At 38.2% G+C, this 13,004-nt stretch overlaps 2 protein-coding genes across 5 annotated transcripts in view; one reads left to right on the top strand and one right to left on the bottom strand.

Annotated features, from left to right (window-relative positions):
• The window catches only part of Raph1 (Ras association (RalGDS/AF-6) and pleckstrin homology domains 1), a 127,135-nt gene that overhangs the window by 53,640 nt on the left and 60,491 nt on the right, over window positions 1-13,004 (bottom strand). The gene's annotated exons all lie outside the window — the stretch shown is intronic.
• Window positions 1-13,004, top strand: part of Abi2 (abl interactor 2) — a 163,824-nt gene extending 150,820 nt beyond the window's left edge. For both annotated transcript variants that reach the window (XM_087205847.1, XM_087205838.1), the window contains one exon: window positions 1-13,004. This exon is cut by the window's left edge and continues 20,838 nt beyond it. The gene's annotated coding sequence lies outside the window, so the exon portion shown is untranslated.

Genomic DNA, 13,004 nt, shown 5'->3' with positions numbered 1-13,004 from the left:
GAACTACTATATAGTGAATGAAACCAAAGTTCTAAGTAATAGTCTTAAGGAAAGGTATAATTGGTTTCACAGCATTTTCATTACAATTACTTCAATTTTTAGATATATACTTACATTTAAGATGCCTAAGATTGTCACTGTTCAGAGTAAATATCTTTTTATTTTTTTATTGGTACTAGGGATCGAACTCAGGACCTTGCACTTGTGAGGCAGGCGCGGTGCACTGAGCTAAATCCTCAGCTAAGTATCTTTTTAAATACATCAAGTTCAGTGACTGCTCTCATTAATTCTCCATAAAATAAGCTAGGTACAGTCAAGGTAATCTAAAAAATAGGAAAGAACTATACAGACAATTCTGTCATCTGTCCTCAAGAGGATATGTTTTTGGTCTGCCATAGCTTTATTCTTTGGCATAAAGCAACTTAAAGATACGGGACAGTTCTGGACTCAAAATGATCGAGATCCATGAACTTAACAGAGAGCAATTACAACTTCAAACAACGAGGGGATATTCTTGTTCTTCCAAATTTCTAACAAGATGAGGGCAAACCCTAACTCAGCTGTACTATCTGTGACAAAGCTAGATTTATACTTACACATAACGGTAAGGTGGCCTGGAAGTCATCTCATCACCTTTTTATTTATTTTTAGTGCTGGGGACTGAACCCAGAGCCTTGTGCATGCTAAGCATGTACTATACTACTGAGCAACACACTCATCCCTCACTACCTTTTTAAATATTTTCCCTCCTTTAACTCTTCTACCCTAATTCCGGAAAAATGGCATCTATAACAGAAAATTTCAGGAAAAGGGGGAAGAAATTCAGTTTAGTGTCAATATATTCGCAAATATTACAATTAGTCTTATGGTCATCCCTCACACCCCCACCCTGGGACCGGGAATCAAACTCAGGACTTTGCACTTGTGAGGCAGGTGCAGCACCACTGTGCTAAATCCCCGGGCCTGTCTCATAATTTCTTGAAAAATTAACTATCAAATAATCTTCAAAAGAAACAAAATTTTGTATAATCTATAGAATCATGGAATTTGATTAAATGCTATCTTCAGTACTCATTTATTTCAAGATAATATGCATGCACAGAGGTAGTGCCCATCCTATTTTTAAAGCTATTAAATGAAAGAGATCCACAAGTTCTTCAGAGCCTTATTTCAAAGTTCCACAAAACAGCCTGGAAAATCCTTAACCTCAAACCTAATTCGGCAGCAATTCAAGTTCTAATCTTCCTTCTCTGAGGGGAATTGGAGAATAAAAACTAGCTAATGTTTTCTGTAAAATAATTTGTATTAATTGAGGATATGTTAAAAGTCAATCCAGGGCCAGGGATTTAGCTCAGTGGTTCAGGCGCGTGCCTCTCAAACACAAGGTCCCAAGTTCGATCCCTGATCCTCCCCCCACAAAAAAGTCAATCCATTCACCAGTTCAAAAAATATTCCTTAGAACAAAAAATTAGCATGGTGGCTTTAACCTTTTTTGAGGATTTACTGAGAATTTGATAAAAGTTATAAAGCCTCTTCCACAAAAAAGCACAATACACACAACATTTTATAAACTATTTTAGAAGAATTGCCAACCACTTAAACTTGACTTTTTTATAAAGTTGAAAATACTGTTAACATTGACTATTTGTATAGGTTATACTGTATAGTGAAGTTCTGAAATGAACAAGAAATTTCAAGTTTTATTCACCAACTTAGTAAAGTCAAACATTTCTTAAAAATTTCCAAAAACGTCAAAAAGCAATGTTAGCAGTGAGTCACTCTATGTCATGGCTTTAATATTTGTTTTCTCTCTAGAGAAAGAGTCTATGATGAAAAGAACAGTTACGGCTTAGTTTAGGAGCCAACTTTTTTGATGAGTGTGTGGCACTTCACATTTATATCAGGCTTAAGCATAGGAAGAAATACATGGCACCCAGCCAGAGAAACACTGACCTCAGTGGAGCAGAGCAGCAGGAGTTCCCACTCTACCTAGAGCAGCTGGACTGATACCTGTCTGTTCTCTTTTTGCCCTCTCCCCAGCATGGACAATAAAACCACCTTGTCAGGGAGATCCCACATGTCAGCTGGCCCTTGCATACTTTCCTTCATACACTATCATTTTCTTTTTCCTTTCCTTTCCTTCCTCTTTCACCCAAGCACAGAACTGCATAGTTTGGTCAACATCTCTATGCCAAAATTACCTTTAAGAAAAAATTAAAGAATTAAATGGGAATGGTTTGGTGACTACAGACATAAGAAAAGACATTTCTGAAAAAAAGTAATGCTACTTCTGATTAGAGATGAAAGAAATGATCCCTATGAAATCTTAGTAGGATTGAAAAACAGTCCCCAACATTTAGTATTAACAAACAATGGTCATAAAGGTATCTGTCTTTCAAGATGATCTACAGGTACAGAAACAAGCTAGTACTTTAAGTTCTATCATAACACCTTACTTTTCTGTTAGGAATTTCATACTTACACATTGGCAAAGTTATTTTTTTCCAAAGATATTTAACCACAGATTTTGTTCTACTGTTTTCACTGTCATGAAATTTAATAAATGTAACCATTTTCACAAACTGAATTTAAAAAGTATTAATTAGAGGAGTAAAAACTAACCTTTTATCCTAAGTGTCCCAGTTTAGAGGACAAAGTCATCATTATTTTTAAAACCCAAGATCCAATAAAACAAAATGAAAAAAACTTTGCCACTGTTTTAAATGCACCTGGGAATGAAATTCTGTCAGTGTTCTGGAAACATGTAATAGAAAACAGAGACATGAGAGGAGACTACGTATTTAAATTTACTAAGTATAGAATAAGATTTGCTAAAATTTAGACTTTTAAATTTTAGGCTTTAAAACTTTTTTTTAGGGCCGGGGATTTAGCGTAGTGGTTTCACCGCCTGCTGCGCAAGCGCAAGGACCCGAGTTTGATCCCTAGTACAAAAAAACCCCAAAAAAACCCCCAAACAAACTTTTTTTAAAAGCTAGAAATCTCAGAACTTGTCACAGAATTCTTTTTAAAACATCCTTAGAATAACCAGAGAAGATACTCTCTAGGGTATTTAAAATTTAATCTATACCCACATCCTGCACACTCAGTGATGGAGGTCCCAAAATGGCAGACCAGTGAGTGCTAGCAACTCAGCTTCTCCAGGACAAAGTATCTAGAATCCTGAAAATAGTATGTTGGAGAGGAACCAAAGTGAGTGGAGGTTACTGGGGAAGCATGAGGGAACTGTCAGAAGAGAAGAAAATAGGTTTATCACCTATTATCAGAAGCAATAGATCACACCTTGGAGAAGAGACCTCTCAGTGCCACTGTCAGCTGGGAGGAAAACTAAAACTACCAACTTTTTTGCTCACAAAGAACCAGAGAACTGCATTGGGACCAAAAGAATCATCAGCAGTTGGAACCAGCAAGGAAAATGTGGGACACTGCTTCCAGAGTGGCCTTCCACACTTAACAGTTGGTGAGTGGCCTTGGTAAAGGGCTTGCAGCCACAATTGGCAGAGCAAGAGCTGGCGGGGAAGGGCTGAGTGTCTGAACCTGGGCTCCAGAGCAGCTCCTTAGTTGCTTTACACTGCCAAGTTCCCACAGTGGATGAGGGAAGGACAGCCATGGGACACCGGCAGTTGGGAGAGCAGACCGGCGAGGGATCCTGCTGAAAGAAAGAGGCTGGTAAACACAGACCCAGCTCAGGCAGTCAGAGGCCAGGTTCAGCCTGGTTACACAGTATTGGAAGCTCACATTGGCACTGTGTTCCCACTGTAAGCAGATCTCTACACCCTAGCAGTGTTCTGGGGGTGGACTACCATGTTAGACTTCCAGTGTGTACAGAGAAATGTCCTGGTCTGGGCTCTGCCCCTTAACTCCAGGCTAAGGAAAAGAGGCATGAATCCAAAAAGACAAAAAACTTTCTTTTATATTCTTTATTTGATTATATTATTTATTCATGTTTGTTTGTTTGTTTTTGGTACCGGAGATTGAACTCAGGACCTTGTGCTTTCGTGGCAGGCACAAGAACCACTGAGCTACATCCCCGGCCCCTATTTATTAATTTTTAATTTTTACTTTCTTTAAAATTTTTTTTTAATTATTTGTGTTTTTTTGTTTTGTTTTGTTTTGTTTTTACTGGGGATTGAACTGAGGACCTTGTGTTTGTGAGGCAGGTGCCAGAACCACTGAGCTAAATCCCTGGCCTCTACCACACTTCTATTGCATTATTTTATCCTTTATTCTTTGGAGTGTGTCTGTGTATGTGTGCTTCTCTTCCTCTTGACTTTTTTCTCGCAATATAATTTATACAGGGTAAGGGAATTCTCCCATATCCCTTCGTATCCCTGCTTTTATCCATATTTCTGTCTGACTTTTTTCTTTTCTATATTATTCAATTTTTCTTTTCTTTCCTCTCCTCTTTTTCATTTGTCTCACTTTAACTTTTTCCCTAATATTTGCATCAGTCATAGGATTTTTTCCTACCCCCATTCCTCACTACCAATTTTGTACCCAGTTTTCCTTGTTATTCCCTTCTAAATATATAACATATATATAACATATCCTTACCATCATTAGGCTTCCCCCACCCCCATTTCCTCCTGCCTACCAAGCAGAGGACTCAAAAAAATTTTTTTCCTCTTCTCTCCCCCACTCTGGTATTACCTTGTCCCCAATCCCCTGGGCTTTAGATAATTGATTCTATAAATTTACTGTTTAAGGCTATTTTTCACCATTAGAGGAGACACAGCCATTGCATTTAGTGCACATTAATTAAGTCAAGACTTGGGTTGTTATGATGCTTATATTATAACTGTGGATTTCTTTTTAGGCTGAAAGGAGATGCAAAACAGGGTCTCATGGTATGATATTTTTCACCTAGCCCTAACAGATACCACTGTAACAGATTAGCCTGTTACTACTGTAGCTGATTTGATTGCATAGAAATAATCCTAACTCAGTGGACAATTTTGTGCCAGTGAACCTATCTGCCGAATTCACCATCACACCCAGGGAGAGGGAGAGCAAGAGTTCCTAACCAAGAACTCAGACTGGATCAGACTCTGCAAGAATGCTGCAATCTGGCAGAAAGAAGTCCTGATTCTGAGTTAGCTTCAGTAGTGTGGTGGAGAGATCAGAGGAGTTATTGGGGTATGAGCACTCAAGACTCTCCAGCAAAGAAGCTACTTGGGAATCACATATGCAACGTCTCACTAGAATATTTGTGTTCCTATTAGATATATCTTGATTTATTTAGTAATGTGGGGACATGTTATATTCTTTTATGGTTTCCTGTTTGTTAGGTCATTACTTTTATATACTTGTTCTTCCACTGGCTCTGATTTAATAGGTGTCTAGGTTCTCTCCCTTGTCTCAGCTCATCTGGTTTCTTCACCTCATAATCCCCAAAACAATATTATTAATATATTTGATTCTTCTTCCAAATGTAAATAACTCCTCCCAAGTTTTAAAATTCCTTCTACTTAGCTCCCAGGCAGTTACTCCTATCTTTACTAGTATAATACCTCTATTCTCCCCATTCTAAGCCTTTGACTCTTCCATATCTTACTTAGTAGCTTATTGTCCTCCTTATCAGCAGGTTCTGACAACCACATACCTTTCCTCAATCATAAAGTAAATCCTCTTTCTCCTATATCTTGCCTTTGCCCCTACAAAATATCCTCTGACAACTCTCAATACTAACCCTTCAACTCAACTAAAAGTACTCCAATAAAATCAGTCCCCACATCAACCTTTTCTTCTAATCTGCTACTATTCCCCCCTCAAATCTCCCTCTCGGTGTCTAACACTCCTCAAACAACCACCTCCCCTTCTCCCTTCCCTACCTCACATACTCACTGCAGAACAACCACAAATAATAAACTCTCTTACTGTGCATAGAGAACAGACAAAGCGGGTAAGTGTAACTGTAAAGACTATCAGATAAAAATGATGTAAGATTGAATCTGTGGATGCAGTCATTACCAGAAGTGATACTTCTGGCAAAAAATAGGGACTTAAAGTAAATAACAGAAGGAGTAAATGCTAGCATTGGACATACAAAGCTGAAAATTATTCACAGGGTGGCAACATCCTACCAAAAATTTCTATATAAGCCACAAATTGTCCCCAACTTGCAGTGACACGTCCAAAAAAGGATGGGAAAAAAGAGGGGGACATATATAAATTACATACACACACAGATACATACAGGAGAATAGGGAAGCAAGGAAATAGACCTCCAAACCCAACTCTCCCAAGGCAGAGCAAGAGGTCACAAAGGGAGAAGAAAACAAATACCAGGTAGCAGAAATCTATGAAAAGTTCATAGAAGGGACAAAAAAATAGATGAATTCAAAGAGGAAATGATCCAAAAGTTCACAGCAATTTTACTCAATATGCCTGAGGTGAATTTCAGGGAAATAGGGAAAAAACTGGATGAGCTAACCAAAACAGTTCAAAATTTCAATGACAGATTCAACAAGAATATGGAATCCTTGAAAAGATGCCAGACAGAAATACCTGAGATAGGTCACGCCCACCTGCAACCAGCCAGAGGGTGAGGACCCCCGGGCATGCCCACCAACTGCCAGCATAACCAAGCTGGCGACTGCAACAAAACCCTCTCTGGTCTCTTGGCTTTGCACCTACCTGGCTCCACACTACAGAGGTACAGGTAGACATAAAGGCCACTGTCCTGAGCTGCAGAAGTGAACAACGGAGAGAGGGCCTCTCTCAGGCTCCCTGATGAAAACTGAAGCCTACTGGAAAAGTGAAGAGAATCTCTGCAATAAAGGCACACCAGACCACCATACTTGGTAAGTTGGAGGGGTCATCACCTGCCATCAGAACCTGGACTATCTTCAGGGAAAAGGCAGCTGGAATCTGCAATAGAGCCTTGCAGAGTTCAACCCTGCAGGAGGACAGGGAGCTCAACTTGGGACTTGCAGCCAGAAATCTGCCTGAATCTCACTGGTCTGTGACTGGCTTACTGAGACTCATTAAATTATAACTGCACACTGCTGCCCACAATGTATATTGTGATGGCAGAGACATACCCTGAAGGAGGCCCTTCATTTCTATCTTTTATTTGTTATTTTCAAAATTATCACTATTTTTTTGCCCTTATTTTTAATTCCTTTTCTACTACTTTCAAATTTTTCTTTTTCTTTTTTCTTTCTTTACACTTTTCTTTCTCTCTGTCTCTGCCTTGCTCCCTTGCTGTCCCACACTGTTCTTCATCTCTCTTTGTGTTCCTCTTCTGGTCCTAATTTGTATTTCTTCTTTTTCTTTTCTTCTCTTTTTCCTTTTCTCACCTGTGTCCTCTGGCCTCAATGCTAACCTTCCCCTATCCATCTATCTACCTATCCCTCCCTCCCCAACTCCTTCTAACTCCCCATCCTGAAGGATAAAGTTGCTATACTGAAGAGTTTATTCACTATACACACATGTTGGGTTGGTCCTTGATTTTGATTTAATTCACACAGTTAAAGGGGATAGACTAATAAGTACCACAAATTGTCATTTTCTAAGAGGTACTCGATGCTATGGTGTTGCTGATTGTATCAATGGGGCTAAGATGTTGTGATTGATCTAATCAGTTATCCTTCCTGATATAATGAAAATAAGATAGCCTCAGAGCCATTAGAGACTCAAAACCTAAAGACCAGCTATATCTGGAAGACAACTCTGAGAAGCAATCATTCTAAATACATCAACAAAGGTACTTACAATAAGCAAGTTCAAAGTATTAACCCAGGAATTAAACCAAGAACAAAAATAAGAAGACATTTAAGCAAGGCACAGACTCAGACTTCTACCCCACAAAAGGCAAATCCTGGGGGAAATGTGGTGGAAAAGTCTGGTAATCAACCACCTGGACACCCTGAACTGATAGCACAGGAAGTAACAAAACAGATGAATGAAGCTCTAGAAAAATTCAAAGGAGAAATAATCTCCCAGATAACTACAGAGATGGTGAGCAGAGAGAAAGGCATGATTAGAGGCTCTAGAACAGAAACAGATTAAAAAAATAGATGAGCTCAGAAACGTGCTGGAGCCATGAATGCCCAGCATAAGAAAGAAATGGAAACCATGAAACACATTCAAAGAGATATTCAGCATATTAAAAACTCCATTGAAAGTATACACAGCAGATTAAGGGAATCTGAAGAAAGAATATCAGATATAGAAGACAGGATTGCAGTTAAGGACCATGAAAACAGAGAACTCTTCAAAATAGTAAGGGACCATGAGAAATCAAGCCAGCAGTTGCTAGATGATGCAAAGAAGAATAACATAAGACTGATAGGAGTCCTCTAAAAAGCGAGAAAGTACACTTGACATAAAAAAGCTGTTCACATAAGTAATAGAAGAAACCTTCCCAGACAGAGGGGCAGAATTGGACATACAGATAAGTGAGGCATATAGAACTCCAACTAGCCATGATCAAAAGAAATCTACACCTAGACATACAATAGTCAAGATTCCAGAAACCCAACAGAAGAGCAAAAGCCTACAGGCAGTTAGAGAAAAGAAACAAATCACTTACAAAGGAAAGCCCATCAGAATCACGGCAGACTTCAAAACACAAACCCTCAAATCAAGGAGAGCCTGGAGTGAAGTATTTCAAGCCCTAAAAGAAAATAACTTCCAACCTAAACTGTTGTATCCGGAAAAATTATCTTTCAAAATCAATGAGGAAATTAGATACTTTCACGACAAAGAACACCTGAGAAATTTCATGAACACCAAACCAGCACTCCAAACAATTTTATGCAATATCCTAGAAAAAGAAAATGAAGGTCACAATTCCACGAAGCCCAACAGAGGGAAGCCACCAGTCCTCCACATGACAGGAACCCACAAAAAAGAAGGGATAGCAATCTGGGATAGCAATCTTATTTGCAGACAAAGTAGATTTTAAACTAAAACTAATTAAGAGAGACAAAGACGGTCACTACATCCTTGGAAAGGGAACAATCTAAGAGGAAGAGATGACAATCATAAATATGTATGCACCAAATACGAATGCCCCCAACTATACAAAACAAATATTAATGGACATGAAAAATCAAATAAGCACTAATACAATTGTAGTGGGGGACCTCAATACCCCACTATCACAAATAGACAGATCATCTAGACAAAAAAGTTAACCACGAAATTCTAGAACTGACCCAAGCTATTGAATAAATGGACTTAATAGATGTTTACAGAGTGTTCCACCTCACAAAATCAGAATACACATTCTTTTTAGCTGCACTCAGGTCATTCTCCAAAATAAGACCACATGCTAGCTCATAGGATATGTTGAAGTAAATGTAAAATAATTGAAGTTACTCCCTGTATATTATCAGACCATAGTGCAATAAAATTGGAGGTCAATAACATCAGAAGCCACAAAACTCCCACAAACACATGGAAATTGAATAACACCCTCTTGAACAACCAATGGGTCACAGAGGAAATTAAAGAAGATATTAGACAGTTTCTACAAGTAAATGATAATGCCAGTACAACATACAGTAATCTATGGGACACAATGAAAGTAGTTCTATGTGGGAAATTCATAGCAGTGAATCCCCATATTAGGAAAACAGAACTCAGATAAATAACCTAATGCAGAACCTGAAGCTCTGAGAAAAAGAAGAGGATAAGAAACTCAAAGCTCATACAAGAGGAAATTACAAAGGTCAGAGCAGAAATCAATGCAATGGAGACTAAGAGAATGATACAAAAAAATCAATGAATCAAAGAGTTGGTTTTTCCAAAGAATAAAATCAATAAACCTTTAGCCAATCTTATGAAAAAAAGGAAAGAAAAGGCTCAAATCCATGCAATTAAGAATGAAAAAGGTGAAGACACAACAGACCCAGCAGAAATCCAGAGGATCATCAATACGTACTTCGGAACCTGTACTCTAATAAAATGGAAAACAGAAGAAATGCACAGATTCCTAGGTACATATGAATTGCCCAAGTGAAATGAAGATATAGAAATTCTAAACACACCAATTACAATGAGTGAAATTGAAAATGTAAAAAATTTACCAACAAAGAAAAGCCCAGGTCCTAATGGCTTCACTGCTGAATTCTACAAGACATTTAAAGAAAAACTATCACCATTACTCTTTAAACTCATCAAGGAAATCGAAAGGTAACCAAGGCTTCCAAATTTATGCCTGGAAGCAAGTGTTACTTTGATTCCCAAAACAGGGAAAGACCCAACCCAAAAAGAACTACAGGCCAATCTCCCTATTGAACATAGATGCAAAAGTCCTCAACAAGATACTGGCAAACAGAATACAGAGGGTCATCAAGAAGATCATACACCGTGACCAAGTCGGATTTATCTACAGGGATGTAAGAACGGTTCAACATTCGTAAATCAATAAATATAATACATTATATTAACAGAGTCAAGGACAAAAACCTTATGATCTTCTCAATAGATGCAGAAAAAGCACTTGACAAAATCCAACTCCCATTCATGATAAAAACCCTACAGAAAACTGGAATAGAAGGTCTTTATCTCAACCTGATTAAGGCTATCTATGAAAAAACAATAGCCAACATCATACTAAATGGTCAAAAACAAAACTTTCATGCTAAAATCAAGAACAAGACAAGGATGCCCACTATCACCACTCCTGTTCAATATAGTTCTGGAAACATTAGCCACAGCAATTAGAAAAGAGAAAGAAATAAAAGGAATACAGATAGGAAAGGAAGAAGTTAAACTGTCATTATTAGCTGATGATATGATACTTTACATGGAAGACCCAAAAAACTTCACCAAAAGACTTCTAGACTTAATTGACAGGTTCAGTAGAGTAGGTGGATACAAGGTCAACTCTCAAAAAACAATAGCTTTCTTATACACAAATAGCAGACTCACTGAGAGAGAAATTAGGGAAACAATTCCTTTTATGATAGCACCAAAAAGAGAGAAATATTTAGGAATCAATCGAACAAAGGAAGCAAAAGACCTCTACACTGAAAACTACAGCTTTCTGAAAAAGGAGATTAAGCGGGATATAGGAAAATGGAAAGACATCCCTTGTTCCTGCATAGGAAGAACCAATATAGTGAAAATGGCCATACTTCCAAAACTACTATATAGATTTAATGCAATGCCAATTGAAATTCCAACAACATACTTCACAGAAGTAGAGAAAACAATTCAAAAATTCATTTGCAACCAGAAGAGACGTAGAATAGCAAAAGCAATTCTAGGCAACAGAGACATGGCTGGGGGTATCACAATCCCCAACTTGAAACTACACTACCAAGCTACTGTGATAAAAACAAACAAACAAAAAACAGCATGGTACTGGGAAAGAAACAGACCCGAGGATCAGTGGAATAGATCAGAAGACGCAAAAACAACTCCAGACATACTCAGCCACCTGATCTTTGACAAAGGAGCCAACCACCCTCATTGGAGGAAAGATAGCCTATTTAATCAATGGTGTTGGGAAAACTGGATTTCAACCTGCCAAAGATTAAAACTAGACCCATACCTATCACCATGCACTAAACTAAGATTGAAGTGGATTAAAGATCTACATATTAAAACAGAAACACTAAACTTGCTGGAAGATAAGTTAGGTAGAACTCTTGAAGACATTGGCATAGGAAAAGACTTTATGAACAAAACCTCAGTAGCACGGGAACTAGCACAAAGAATCAACAAGTGGGATCTCATCTCATTAAAAAGCTTCTACACTGCAAGAGAAACCATCAACAGAGCTAAGAGACAACCTACAATCTGGGAAAAAATTTTTAGCAGCTGTACCTCAGACAAAGGACTACTATCTAGAATACATAAAGAACTGAAAAAAATCAGACCCCCCAAATTCAAAGACCCAGTTCAAAAAAGGGCATCTGAAATGAACAGACATTTCTCAAACAAAGAAGTAATAGCAGCAAATAAATACATGAAAAAATGTTCAACACCACTGGTCATTTGAGAGATGCAGATGAAAACAACGCTGAGATTCCACCTCACTCCAGAAAGAATGGCTGCTATCAAGAAATCAACCAATAACAAATGCTGGTGGGGGTGTGGGGAGAAAGGAACCCTTCTCCATTGTTGATGGGAGTGCAGACTGGTGCAATCACCATGGAAATCAGCATGGAGATACCTCAAAGAACTAGGGCTAGAGGTCCCATTTGACCCAGCTATTCCCCTGCTGGGTATCTTCCCAAAAGAATTAAAAGAATCATACCACAGTGATATATGTGTACCCATGTTTATAGCGGCACAGTTCGTAATAGCTAAAGCTCAGAAACAGTCCAAGTGCCTATCAACTGGAAACTGGATAAAGAAGATGTGGTGTTTTTTTTTTTTATAAAATGGAGTATGACTCAGCCATAAAGAATGAGAAACTAGAGACATTTATAGCTAAATGGATGCATACTGAGGCCACACTCTTAAGTGAAATAAATAGAACACACAAGTGTAAATACCGAATAGTTTCTCTAGTGAGAAACTGAAAGTGTAAATAAGGATTAAAATGTTGAAAACGAGTAACTGATAATTTGAAATAGAAGAAAAGGTCCAAAGGGGTAGGGAAGTGGGAGGGGAAGAGGATAGGAAAGAAGGGAATGGAAAAATTATGAGAAAAGAAAAAAATGGAAGCAAAGTCTATGTAAATAGGGAAGGGTGGAGGGGGTGAAGGGTACACAAGTAATGGGGAAAAAATAAGAACCAAGATACATCATGTTCAGGTACAAGCACCCAATGATAAATGTAAATGTGCTGTACACCTAAAACGTACCAATAAAAGAATTTAAGCAAGGGCCGGGGATTTAGCTCAGTGGTTCCGCCGCCTTCCTTGCAAGCAGAAGACCTGAGTTTGATCCCCGGTACCAAAAAAAAAGAAAAGAAAAGAAATACCTGAAATAAAAAACCGTATAGAATTTACACATTGCAGAATGACCAATATGAAGACACAGTGTCTGATACTGAGGAGAAAATAGTGTATTATGATAAAA

The sequence above is a fragment of the Heterocephalus glaber genome, unplaced genomic scaffold (genome assembly GCF_053883595.1).
Source record: "Heterocephalus glaber isolate CG9 unplaced genomic scaffold, H.glaber_assembly_v1.0 deba00000621, whole genome shotgun sequence".
In the NCBI taxonomy this organism is placed as follows: domain Eukaryota; kingdom Metazoa; phylum Chordata; class Mammalia; order Rodentia; family Bathyergidae; genus Heterocephalus; species Heterocephalus glaber.
The sequence above is the reverse complement of the archived record's forward strand: the minus strand, read 5'-3'. Positions and strand labels throughout refer to the sequence as shown.